At 40.7% G+C, this 12600-nt stretch overlaps 1 long non-coding RNA gene across 3 annotated transcripts; it reads right to left on the bottom strand.

Moving 5' to 3' along the window:
* Positions 1–222: 222 nt before the first annotated feature.
* Positions 223–12037, bottom strand: LOC127630097 (uncharacterized). Of its 3 annotated transcripts, none has more exons than XR_007968827.1 (3): positions 11952–12037; positions 10512–10605; positions 223–875 (listed from the first exon to the last, which is right to left on the bottom strand). It is a non-coding gene; the product is annotated as an uncharacterized LOC127630097 (long non-coding RNA). The 3 variants fall into 3 exon arrangements; XR_007968826.1 differs by having other exon boundaries at positions 11917–12035; XR_007968825.1 differs by lacking the exon at positions 11952–12037 and adding an exon at positions 11333–11694.
* Positions 12038–12600: the final 563 nt, after the last annotated feature.

Raw genomic sequence — 12600 nt, 5'->3', positions numbered from 1 at the left:
GTGAGGATGTGTATAAAGTCTGCGTGTACGCATACAGAATGTGACCAAAGTCAGAGTTGAACACATAGTGCACAAGTAGAACAAACCAACCAAAACTCAAATTTATGCCACTGAAAGGCCTCGGAAGGGAAAGAGGAAGTTACATTCACACTGCAGGCTTTCATCAGTCATTCCCTGGAGGAACTTTGCAACTTTCAACACAAAAACACGTCAAAGCCTGGGCACGTGTCCAGAAAACACAAACATTTATAAGAACACAAACTCCTCTTTCAGTAGTTCTTAAGATTTACATATGATTTCTTGCAACTACATATAAGACAAGACAACAGCCTCCATCCTCCAGCTTTCTCTTCATTTGCTACAGCAGAACAGGAAGATGGCCACCTCTGTCAGCTCTGATGAGAGCACATAATGCCACTCCCTGCCTTTTCCCCACCCACAAAAAGGCATTGAGACCTCACCAGGCCAGGAATGTTGCTGAATCAGGATAGTCCCTGCTTAGTAGTTGTTGTTGTTAATGCCTGAGAAGAACGAATAGCCAAGCTTGGGCAGCTCACGTGAGTGGATGGGGGAAGGCTGGTGGTGGATAAGAAAATAAATGGGATCAGTCTCATCTTGGATTGGTTCGGACAGCCTTATCGACTGCCTGGTAGGACTTAATTCCTGAGCCCACAATGCCTTTACCTCCGTACAGTCATCTCTCAGCTGATGTGCCAGGAAAGAGCAAACCACAACAGTTCTTCAGCTGGCAGCTTTAGCTGGTAAACAAGAACATAAAGCTTGCCAGTGAAGAACTGCTGCAGGTCAGCCAATAGGCCTCCCAGAGACTGTTCCCGATACTCCTCAGAAAATATGGGAATGGGGTGTGGCTGGACCTGCAAGGGAAAAGAAAGACAGAAACAGATGTGTGAGGTACACCAAAACAAACAATTTGTGAAAGTGCTAAAACATAGTTTAAAAAGGCAGATCTAATATGAAATAAGCACATAAGAAAACAAATGTCACAGTAAAACATTTTAGTTATCATCTCTTAGAAGCCTTATTAAATACACTTTAAACATCAGCCTTCATCCAAAACAATTAAAAGACCGGACTGAAAAAAAATGAAAGATTTTGTGAATTATGAAAATGTGAAAATCTGTATGAAATTTAAACAGTTGCTTTCCCATTTTTACTGCCACAGCCATGAAGACAAATGAGACAGAGTGAGAGAGTGAGCAGTTTAGTCATGTGATCTCTGCCCCCAAGGTATTGCAGAACTGCTACTGCTTCAGCATTCATTCACTCAGCTCTAATTGAGTACAGATAGATTTGCTGCCTGTGTGCAGGACTGAGGCTTTTGATCATGCTAGTACTGTTCTACAGAGAGACTATACACCAATGGCAAGGCATTAAAAGTATCCCCTTATCTAATTGACTTAAAGATTTGGTTTAGTTTTCAAACACATTTGCTTAATTTAACAAAATAATTTCCTGCAATAAGAAAATCTTGTGCGCAGCACAAGGGTAGCACGTGAAGTATGGTTTCATTTCCTGAGTGTGTTCCCTCTCTGAAACAGGCAGTCTCTGGGCCTCACTCTTCCATTGATCCACACAGCATTAAAGATGGCGGTAAAGCTCTGTGCTTTTTTTCTGCAGTTCAAGGATGAGTGCTGGAGGGGTACAGCCTCGGTGAAACCATTGACCCTGCTGAACCACTAAAAAGGGCCAGTCCGCAAAAAGCAATTCCGATTTGCCCTGGACTGGGCACTCCCTCCACATAGACACACTCATTCAGCTTTGCTCCTTTTCTCTCTTTACACACACACACACACACACACACACACACACACACACACACACACACACACACACACACACACACACACACACGACTTGGAAACAATGGTTCCTGCCAAACAGCATGGCCATGCTTGCATATCTACCCATTGGAGAAACAACTGCAGTGGATTGACAGGGAAAAACGGACACTCAATGCATCTATTTTGTTTTCAGTGAAGAAAATCACATTCAGTTGCCGCTTCCTCCTTCCGCTGAGTCTTAAGCATGTTGTTATCAGACACCCAGGCGGCTGAATCGTTCCTTGTCTGAAGGCGGAGATAAGATCGTTCTGTGATCAGGACACTGCAGGCAGGGAGGGCTGCCGGCTTTGGTTACAAGACTTAAACACAATCACACTCCTCTGTCCAGCGTCACACTATAATATGCTGTCTACAGTTGACACCCATTGATTTAACCCCATTAAATGGGCGGCACAGACCAAACAGTACTGATGACATGCATTTATTGAAAAGACAGACACTTTTCTCCATCCCTTAATTTTTCCATTGGGCAGGAATTTTTTATTTTATTTTCACAGGTCCACTAAATGGCCTTTGAATTGCCCCCACCAAGTCACCCACAAGCTTCAGTGATAAGTTGACACAATGGAGCATTTTTAAACTCTTACTGTCTCTTTGACTCATTGACATACACAAACACACAATGCCTGCAAATCCTGTCACACAGAACACTGTGTTCCCAAGAAGTGATTTATTGTAAAGCTGTGGAAGCTTCCCAAACAATTACCGTCAGGCTGCTCTGCAAGCCAAGGGAAAATGGTAAAGTATGTGCCCTTCTCTTTGCAGCGGCTGCTCACACATTTTCCTTTCTACATCTCTAAGCTCTACCTCTTCATCAACCTACCTTTCACAATCCAGGAAACCTATAAAATAAACCAATTAATCAATAGCCCAGAGAAAGCTCAATATAGGGGGTAGATGGAGGTGAAAACACATTTATACTTCATCTCCCGTGTTCTCTTTGTTTTTATTGCTCTCAAACTGTTGCATCAGTGGCATCAGCTGTCCAGCAACTACATCCAAGAGTGACAGCTTGCTCACATCACCAGGAGACAACAAACAGCTTGGATGGCAGGTAAGAGACAAAAGTGCATTTCAATCCAATTGGCAAAGACACAAGGTTTAGGGTCAAGTGACGAGGCTTGCCCAACATCTGGAAGACAGTGGGAAGCCACATTTTCAAAGTGAGTGCTCTTAAACCCTCTATCTAAACAGAAGCATGGCAGATACATGTTTACCTGCTTGACTCAGTCATCCCAAACATCCCTCAGCTGCCACACGATTGCAACAAATGTCCCACATAAATAGTTACTGAAGTGAGCTGCAGATCAATGCATTAGTCATTCCCTTCAGCTTCCAAATGATGAATAATCAAGAGACTGAATGGGGTGGGTGGAGGAGGGATCTTTGATTAATGTGAAATGCAAGGTCAGTCCTTGGCTGATTATTAAGGGAAACCGGCTTTAAAAGGTGCAAATTCCACAGGTTCGCTGCTCATCAGGGGCCAGTGGTGGAAATGGTATATTCCTGTAATGCTTGTCCTGTCAAGCCAGGGCTCTCAGTGGGAGTACAGTAGGGAAAAGTAGAGAAGAGAACCACACCCAGCAGTTGAATTGCAATAAAGTCTCTTGTCTTTATGCAACAGCAAAACAAATCGAGATTGGAACCATAAATTGGCAGAATGCAGCAAGAATCTCTTGAAGGAAACCTCTTAAGTGATAAGAGAATACATTTTAGTTATAAAATGCCACATGACAGCATGCATAAGCATCAGCATGTGGCAAAAAATGTCTAGTTCTTAACCGGAAGTCAGCAACTGCAAAACTTTTAAGCGCAGTTATTTGAAACATTTTAAAAGAGAGTTTGCCATGTGAAGCCAGTTCTTGAGGCGAAAGAGAGAACCATCTGGTCCTATTCTCCAAATGTCCAAAGCTTTTGTCATGCGACTGCAGAGGCACAGATGCACTGTGTCGATTCCTGAGCTGGGGTTTGTAATATCCACTCCACTACCCATTCACCTCCATGTCATGCAGATCATTTGCGTTATTCACCACCCTTTACATATGCATTGACCCACACATCCACTTGTGTCTCGGCTCCCTCCTCAATCACACCTAGTTGTGTCTGCATCAGGGCCTTTGAGGAGCCCAGGCAATCAAAGAGGGCTGGTGTCCCAGCAGTGATGCCTCAAATGCTGAGGCAGCTCTGGTAATTCTGCCATGAATCAAGGCATGAGTCAACCGGCATGCAGGCAACAGTGAGAAAAGAAGTGCAGACACTGAGAAATAGATGCCATTCACTAATGCACATATGAAAAGACAAAAACCGGCAGATGCCAGGAAGGGGAAAAGATGGGAATTATCCGTTCTACAGAAAAGCACACCTGTACCTAAAGGGCTTTGAGATGAAGTCGGTTTGTTTGTGAAGAGGAGGTGGTAAACAGGAAGACTTACCAGGGACTCGTCCGGTTCACAGACGTCACAAATACATCCTGTTTCTCCTCTCGTAAAGATATAACCTGTCTCAGAAATGATGGAGCGAGCATGGCAGTGTGTGTGTGTTAACAGGGCACGACACACTAATCTCTATATATATAGCTCAGAAAAACAATCTAAAAGAGCATAGACACACTAAACATTGTGGCCAAGTCATTGCCAAAGAGTCTAAAGCGCTCAAGGAAGGCAATCTTAACCATAAAAAAGGTCTATCCACAGCCTGAGCTGTAGGAGCATATTCAGGAAGACCATGAGAATTCATCAGAGGAACCTTGAAGGAAAAAGGGGTGTGGCACATTTATGTGTGCATTTTCATCTGTCACTGCTAGGAGAACTAGGAGTCTGTGTGAACCAAGATGCTGGTTGTGCAATGTCTAGGAAACTCTCGGCGCTTGTTTGACACAAGAGCTGCCTCCTATTCGTGTCTCTGACATTCAAGACAGACTGTGTCTCTAAGCCACCATTTGACTTCCTTCAGACACTTACTAAACAGACAAATATGCTGGTGAAACGGTTTGATATAAAGTAGGAAATTCCAGCTGGGTTATACAATGGAAATGCCTGTGGGGCAACGCGGAAGCAGCAAAGTAATTTCAGGAATTCAAGTAATCTCCTGCTAATATCAGGACTGAGGGGTGTGGTTTCTATAAATCTCCAAAAGAGCTCCAGAGACCCACATGAAGCCAGAGGAAATGTGGGAGACACTCAAAGCCTTTAAGAGTGCAATGAGCATCCCACACACACACATTCACACTGTAGTTTGCGGACCACAGCCTACCACAAAGAAAATGGAGCTCGTTAAGGTCATACTTACAACACACACAAAATTACAAACATACAGACACATTCATATCTGAACTGCAATGGCTGCCATATGCTACAGAGTATGAAGAAATTACTGCTTTGCATGAATTAGGGAAGTTTGAAATTGAGAAGTAATTGTGCTTTCTGTAGCTTGCTCTTCTGAAATGCAGATTGCAGCACCAAAGAATGCAGAACATCTGGCCAAGATTAAATACGAGGCTTCAACTTCTTTTTTACTGTTATTTTGTAAAGCACAGCTTATGTGGCAAAGTCAACAACCTATTTCAATACAGTTCAATGAAAGTTAGAGGGAACCAGACACACTGGGGTGTTATTGCCATGCTGCTTGCATTCATGTCTGCATTAGTACATACTGTAGCTTTAGCAGGTCCAGAACTCACCCCTCCTACTTTCTTTAGATCTGATGCCATTACACCGATGGCTCAGGACTACATTCTTCAGAGGAACATTCTGTATTACCAGTAAAGATCAACTTGCCATCTAATGAAAGAGGAAGCCGGCATGATGACAACTGGTAAACCATGAATAAGCAGTCTCAAATGAAGCTTCTTTCATAATGTTGGCTGGAGTAATGACAAAGAATTGATTGTTTCCCCCACCCCACCCTCCACACTCTGAATCATAGCTCACAATGTTAGCAGCGATCACAGTGGCAGCTGCCTCTCCCAGGACAGCAAAGGAAGCATAAGCTTTGACTCGACTTATTCATGCGAAATTAATGAATAGTGTGCCATGGGTAAATCAGACTTAATGGGAATGTCTCCATTCAACATCAGAAAAAAAATTATATGAACATTATACAAAAATGTATGCATATAAACTTGTATACTGTTTTAGATAACACAGCAAATGACAGACAACAATAGTTACTTAATGACCAAGGACAACTGATTTAGCAAGAGGATGCAATATCACAAAAGTGCCAGAAACTGCAATTTTAACTGTTTATCTTTGCATACCCACAACTCATCACCACCACTTAAAGAATAAACATTTCCTTTGGAAACAGTCATGGAATTATATTCAACAGGTTCATTCCTGCAGTTTGCCCTCCCTCCCTCCCTCTCCCTTTCTTTCAATAACTAGCAGCCCTTTCCATTGCACTTTCTGCATTTCTTTCCGTTGGTCAAGTCTCTGTGCCAAGCATTCTTGGGATGCCTGGTACATATGGTAAAAATTCCTTTCTGTCTGTAGAGGCCCTCCATGCTGTCTGAGGTACTCTGTGCTGGACTGACTCCATCCTCCTGCAGTGCTGGGCCAGCTCACACTCCGTCTTGCCGATGTGAAATAGCTCGCCTTACAGGAGAGAGAAAAAGAGAACTAGTCTACAAGTGGAGTCGACAGGTTTTTTAAGCAAAACCCATTTCCACTGGAAAGAATGAATTGTTGCTTCCTAGTGTTTGGCAGATCTCTGCAATGTATGAGTGTGCCCGTCTCTTTGTATGTACGCACTGTGTGTTGGGAAATTCAATGAAGAACAATTACACAAAACCCCGAACTGGGTAACTTACATGGCGCTGTGGAACACAAAGCCTGCAGCCCATTTAATCAAAGGGAGATTATACAGGCCCCTCAGGGTAGACAGCAAAACCAAATTCTCTCTAGGAGCCTACAAGTCTCTGATAGTACCAAATTATCTCTACACCAAGACACTGAAAGTCATTGCCAGGCAGTAGTCATCACCAACACTAACTATGGAATTTCAAGCAGGAAGGTAACTGGACTACCTCATGCATAAATTGAGATGTATGGAACATCCTGCCTAACAATTAAGCTGCATTGTGACTGAGGATAACATTCTGTATAACATTTGTTTTTCTGTTCCACTGAAAAAAGAATCTATAATTTTAAGACTTGTTCTATGCTAGTATACAGACAAAATGTGGACAGAAGCTCGACATACTGCCTGAGCGTCCAGCATTTGGTCCCACAGGACTGTGGGCTGCACAGACGGGAAGCGCCTCTGTTCTTGAGACAACAGCAGACCTTCTTCTAAGATCCTTCCCTCCCACACTCATACAACTCCAGCCACCTGCTAAACAGGCAAATCACTGTCAGAGCGGAGTTCATCTGCAAAAAAAAAAAACCCCACTCACAGTCTGTGCGACACGACAACCCACCAATTACGGAGGGAATGGAGGAATCTGTGCCAAGACTCCAGAAAAAACCCTTTAAAAACTCTCTCACAAATGAGAGTTTAAAAAAAATCTAAATATCAAAGAGGCTTACAGCAATGATGTGTGATGCTAAAGATGTGGCTTTATAAAGTCTCCATGCCATGACATTTCTTCTGATCAGCCCACGCATACAGTTGTCGGAGCTCAACACACCATGCTGTGGTCAGATCATCTTCACAGATATTATGAAATCCTTCCAACTACTTATGCAAGTATGAATACTATAGAGGTTATAGAGGAAGCAAAGCATTTGAACTGGAGATGTTCACTGTTTCAGAAAAACCTCCCTGTAAAGACATCTCTGATAAATGTCAAAAACCAAAGAGAGGAAACGCTTGAAAAGGCAGAGACCTTGAAAAGCAATCAAACAACCTCCATTACCGATTTCTCCATTTAGAGCACAGATTGTCCAGTGAGTTTTAGGTTAGGTCCATAATTTAGGTGGATTGCGGTCATCTCAGCAGCAAACCGTACCAGAGTTCACATGAACCATACCACCTTTCCAAATGGACTCAGGTGTGCACCCATGAACTGCACCACAGTCCTCTTGAAAAGGTGGTGTGAAAGCCATCGTTCACAACATCCAAACAAAACCAAACATTGACATCAAATGAACCCGAAAGAGCTTATGTGAAAGCACATTTGGACACCAATGCTAGATTTCTGTATCAGTCTTTCCAGCCACGCACAGATGACAAACTCCTCTAGCAGTGAACTCAATTGCAAGACCAGACACCAGTCAATGGGATCAGAGAGCAAACATTTCCTCACAACAACTGTACTGGTGCTTTTAAATACACAGACACATATGAATGAGGAAACAAGGGACTCATTGCATAACAAAAAACACATCAGCTGACATGAAGAAAATTAGACCTGCTCATATAGATCCAACATGTACAACCTTCCTATGGAAGGCAATTACACAGGGCAAAGAAACGTATGTTCTTTTTTTAATCCATAAACTGCACTGTGCTACTTCTTTAATGAGCTCTATCTGGAACTAAACTTGTTTATCATTTTTAGGTTAAAAAAAATCTAAGAACATTTTTATATAAATTATAAAGATATTAGAATCCAGACCATCTAGCTATGGAATTTGTTTAGATGCAAACACAAAACTAATAAATGGTTAAGCTTCTGAATTTTTATATTTTCAATATTAAAAATAAAATTATTGATACAATTCATATATATATATATATATATATATATATATATATATATATATATATATATATATAACCCCTTTTCTCACAATTTGGAATGCCCAATTCCCACTACTTAGTAGGTCCTCGTGGTGGCACGGTTACTCACCTCAATCCAGGTGGCGGAGGACAAGTCCCAGTTAACTCAACTTCTGAGACCCTCAATCCACACACCATATCACTATGCTCATTGTGCATGACACCACAGAGACAGCATGTGGAGTGTGCACAGCACTCACTGCTATCCACGCACAACTTACCACGCATACCATTGAGAATGTGAACCCCTAGTCGCGACCACGAAGAGGTTACCCCATGTGACTCTACCCTCCCTAGCAACCGGGCCAATTTGGTTTCTTAGTAGACCTAGCTGGAGACACTCAGCACACCCTGGATGCAAACTCGCGATTCTAGGGGTGGTAGTCAGCGTCAATACTCGCTAAGCTACTCAGGCCCCTAAAATTCAGATATTAATATTAAATGAGCTTCGTTACTTGTTGTTACTATGCATTTAAACTACATTTTATGTTGATACTGGAACCTGCAGGAATGTACAGTATTAGCAATGTTAGCTTTCTCTTACAGGATCTAAACATCAATGAGAGAGAGAGAGAGAGAGAGAGAGAGAGAGAGAGAGAGAGAGAGAGAATCCACGGCATGGTAGTTTAAGGAGTGCAGGTATGTGTTTCTAACATAGTCATACGTGTGTAAATTAGCTTGGATAATGTAGTACGTCACAATGTAGTACTGTGGCAATACCATGGTGATGGTATTAGTGTCATGTCAATACTAATTCTTTCTCATTTTTAGAGAGAGAAAAGCCAAAAAACACAAAAGAAAATAATTATTCTTAAATGATGTCATAAAAAAACATTTTTACCAAGCAAACTAGATTAAAGGAATACTCCATATTCAATACAGGTTAAGCTTCATCGACATTTGTGACAATGTTGATTCACAGAAAAAATTACATCCACTTGTCCCTCCTTTTCTTTAAAAAAAATAACAAAATCTGGGCTCCAGCGAGGCACTTTCGATGGAAGTGAATGGGGTCAATCCATAAACATTAAAATACTCACTTTTTCAAAAGAACAGGCACAAGACATAAACAAAATACTTGTCAACATGATTTTAGTGTGATAAAATCACTTCCTAACCTTTTCTGTGTAAAGTCATATAGAATTTTACAAAATTGTTGCCATGAACTTTATAGCTCAAATAACATACAAGTTTTACCATAAGAATTCATTTATATTTTTTATTTTAAACCTTTAAAAATAACCTTGATTTTTGCTTTTTTTTTTTTTTTTTTTTTTAAGAAAATGAGAGACGAGTCAAAATAATTTTTATATGTGGTAATCAAAATTATGCCACAAATGCTGATGACTGAGCTTAACTTGTGTTAAAACCAAAATATTCCTTTAAGGTTGACAAAAAATAAGGAAAAAAGTTATATCATGACAGAATCTGATATTTGCATAATTCTGCCAAAACTGGGAGAGAAAATGGTTTGTCACAGTTTAAATGGTTATCTTTTTACTTTACAAGAAGAGTTGGGAGTGACTAAAAACAGTTGCATAAACATAAGTTAAGGGTGCTTCTTAACAATTGATTACTTAGATAATTCCATCCACAAATTCAAGAGAAGAAAACAGACTGTAGTCTGGAGATATGATGGATTATTATATGATTTGGAAAATTCCTTGATGGCTGCACATTGTGCGCTTAGTCATTTTACATATATGGGCATGTATGATTATGTAAAAGATTAAACATTTCACAAGACCTGGAAATTCTGACAGATTTCCTTAAATCTTTAATGATAAAAATCAAACACAAAATTGTAGAAGCTGAAAAAGTTGGGGGGAAAAACTGCTCTCAAACATCTAGTTCAGACACATCGCCCGCCCTGCCCTTGTCACTAGTACAAACTGTCACCTTAAACAATCATATTTCATATCTCACCTTCAGCAGTTCGACGTCATTCAGACGTAAGAAATCCATTTAATGACACAGTTGACACTAGTATGAAACGGAGGTCTTCACTCCTGATGTTCAACTGTGTGTGAAAAGGGAAAAGTGAGAGAAGCCAAGCACGAATGGAAAAGAAAAAAGGAAACTAGTAGCCGAGAGAAAAAAGAAAAAATCGCGTATACATCACAATGTACAGGGTGGGGTCTCGTGGAATTTGCCATGCTCGCGCATCAAAGAAATCAATGACGATGTATACGGATCACCTAATAAGCTTTCTGTCATGAACAAATCCCATGTTTCATCTAATGTTAATCAATTTAAACGATTTTTTTATTATTAGTATTTTCGCCATTTTCGTCAATCCAAATCTCCAGCTGCCGGTTTTTATTCCTCTTTTAAGAGACTAAAAACTTAAATACGCTTAAAAAAAAAAAAAAACACTCAGGGCCTATTTCTCTTCCATGTCCAATTAAAAAAGTTAAAAAGTTTACATTAAAAAAACTAAATAAAACAAACAAATATTTACAATAATAACAACGAAACATGAAATTATCAATTTAACACGCCAGCGATGGGGGTTTATTATATTGCAGCTTAAAGCAAAGCCCACTGTTATATCAGTAGCCTGTGTTAACACAGTTTTAACGATCAGCTTCTTCATTCTGACATCTGTAAATCTACACGCGCACAATCGATATCAGTGCAGTGATATAGTGCCTCTAATAGAATTCTGACCCTGAAACAAGTAAATATATCGACAACCACCTTTTGAATGAAACTTTTGAATGAGGCAATGTCCAACACCTACTTACTTCAACTGGTAGAAATGTCGATTTCTGTCTTGAAGAGTAAGTGGTGCACATTCCAGTTATTGCACGCGTAACATTCGCATAACATCCTTTATTTTCAACGCGATTAGTTTTTTTTTTCTCCCACAGACTCTACTAATCAGCCAGAGGACTTGCTCACGCCCTGTACGGATCAACTCTGAACTGAACATGCGCTGTCTCTGACCAAGTCGTGATCTCTTCCGATGGAATGTAACATTCCATCCGTTAATGACGTGGGTTCGCATACTTCTTAAAAGTTACAGCGGTTGTTATACGGGTCATCGAATGTCGCTTTGTAACATTTTCCAGAATGATTGTGTAATCGAACGCTTGCTGGATTTAAATATCTCACCCAATCCTACCGGTGACAGCCGCATCAACCCCCCCCCCCCCCCAAAAATAATGATTACTTCTGCTACACTTTGGGTAAATCGCCCTTTTGCTGAGAGCCACACCTTAACCCCAAATCACTCCTGACATCAAATAGCTAAAGCTTGACTCAGCTAAAAAACAAATGATCATAAGCTACCGAGACAACTCAAGAGAGTGCCACTGGAAGCACGCACAATTAAATTACTCAGCTTAAACATAACGCCATAACCTTTCGTCCTGAATTTCTCAGTCTATCGCTGCGCTCCGAGTCTCTGCTTCTACTCGCCTCATACCGGCTTCTCCTCCCGATCAGCTGGCAGCGCAATGACGCCAAAAGCAACAGCTGACCAATCAAACACTAACGTCAAAAAACAGAAGTAACGCCCACTTCTGACCAGTATTGAATGACAGGTCTGCGTACCATTGGCATGCTCTGACTCAGACTGGTGTGAAACACGCTGGCCAATGACGTTATCTCTCACTGACTGGCGTTTCACGGTTCTTCTAAAGAGCAATGAGCACCTCTGCAAGTAGGGCTGTGTAACTGTTTTCAGACTCCCATTAAATCTTCACTTTGATAATTCAGAATAACCCGTCTCCTGCGTAATGTCTGTAAAACGTTGTTTTTGATATACCAACAGCTGTAAACCAATTAGCCAATAAGTAGTATTGGGCCCCTCTCAACAGATTCAGATGTGCAGATTATGTAAATGAAGCATGTATATTTGGAAAATTTATATTTTTACATTAAAAAGTCAGAATTATACAGAATTGATAAAAGGGAACAGCAAGGAAATATGCTGCATTTCATTTTCTTTCTTTCTTTCTTTCTTTCTATCTATCTATCTATCTATCTATCTATCTATCTATCTATCTAT

Source organism: Xyrauchen texanus, chromosome 36 (genome assembly GCF_025860055.1).
Source record: "Xyrauchen texanus isolate HMW12.3.18 chromosome 36, RBS_HiC_50CHRs, whole genome shotgun sequence".
NCBI classification, from domain to species: domain Eukaryota; kingdom Metazoa; phylum Chordata; class Actinopteri; order Cypriniformes; family Catostomidae; genus Xyrauchen; species Xyrauchen texanus.
Note: the sequence above shows the minus strand (reverse complement) of the source record. Positions and strands in the feature narration are given on the sequence as shown.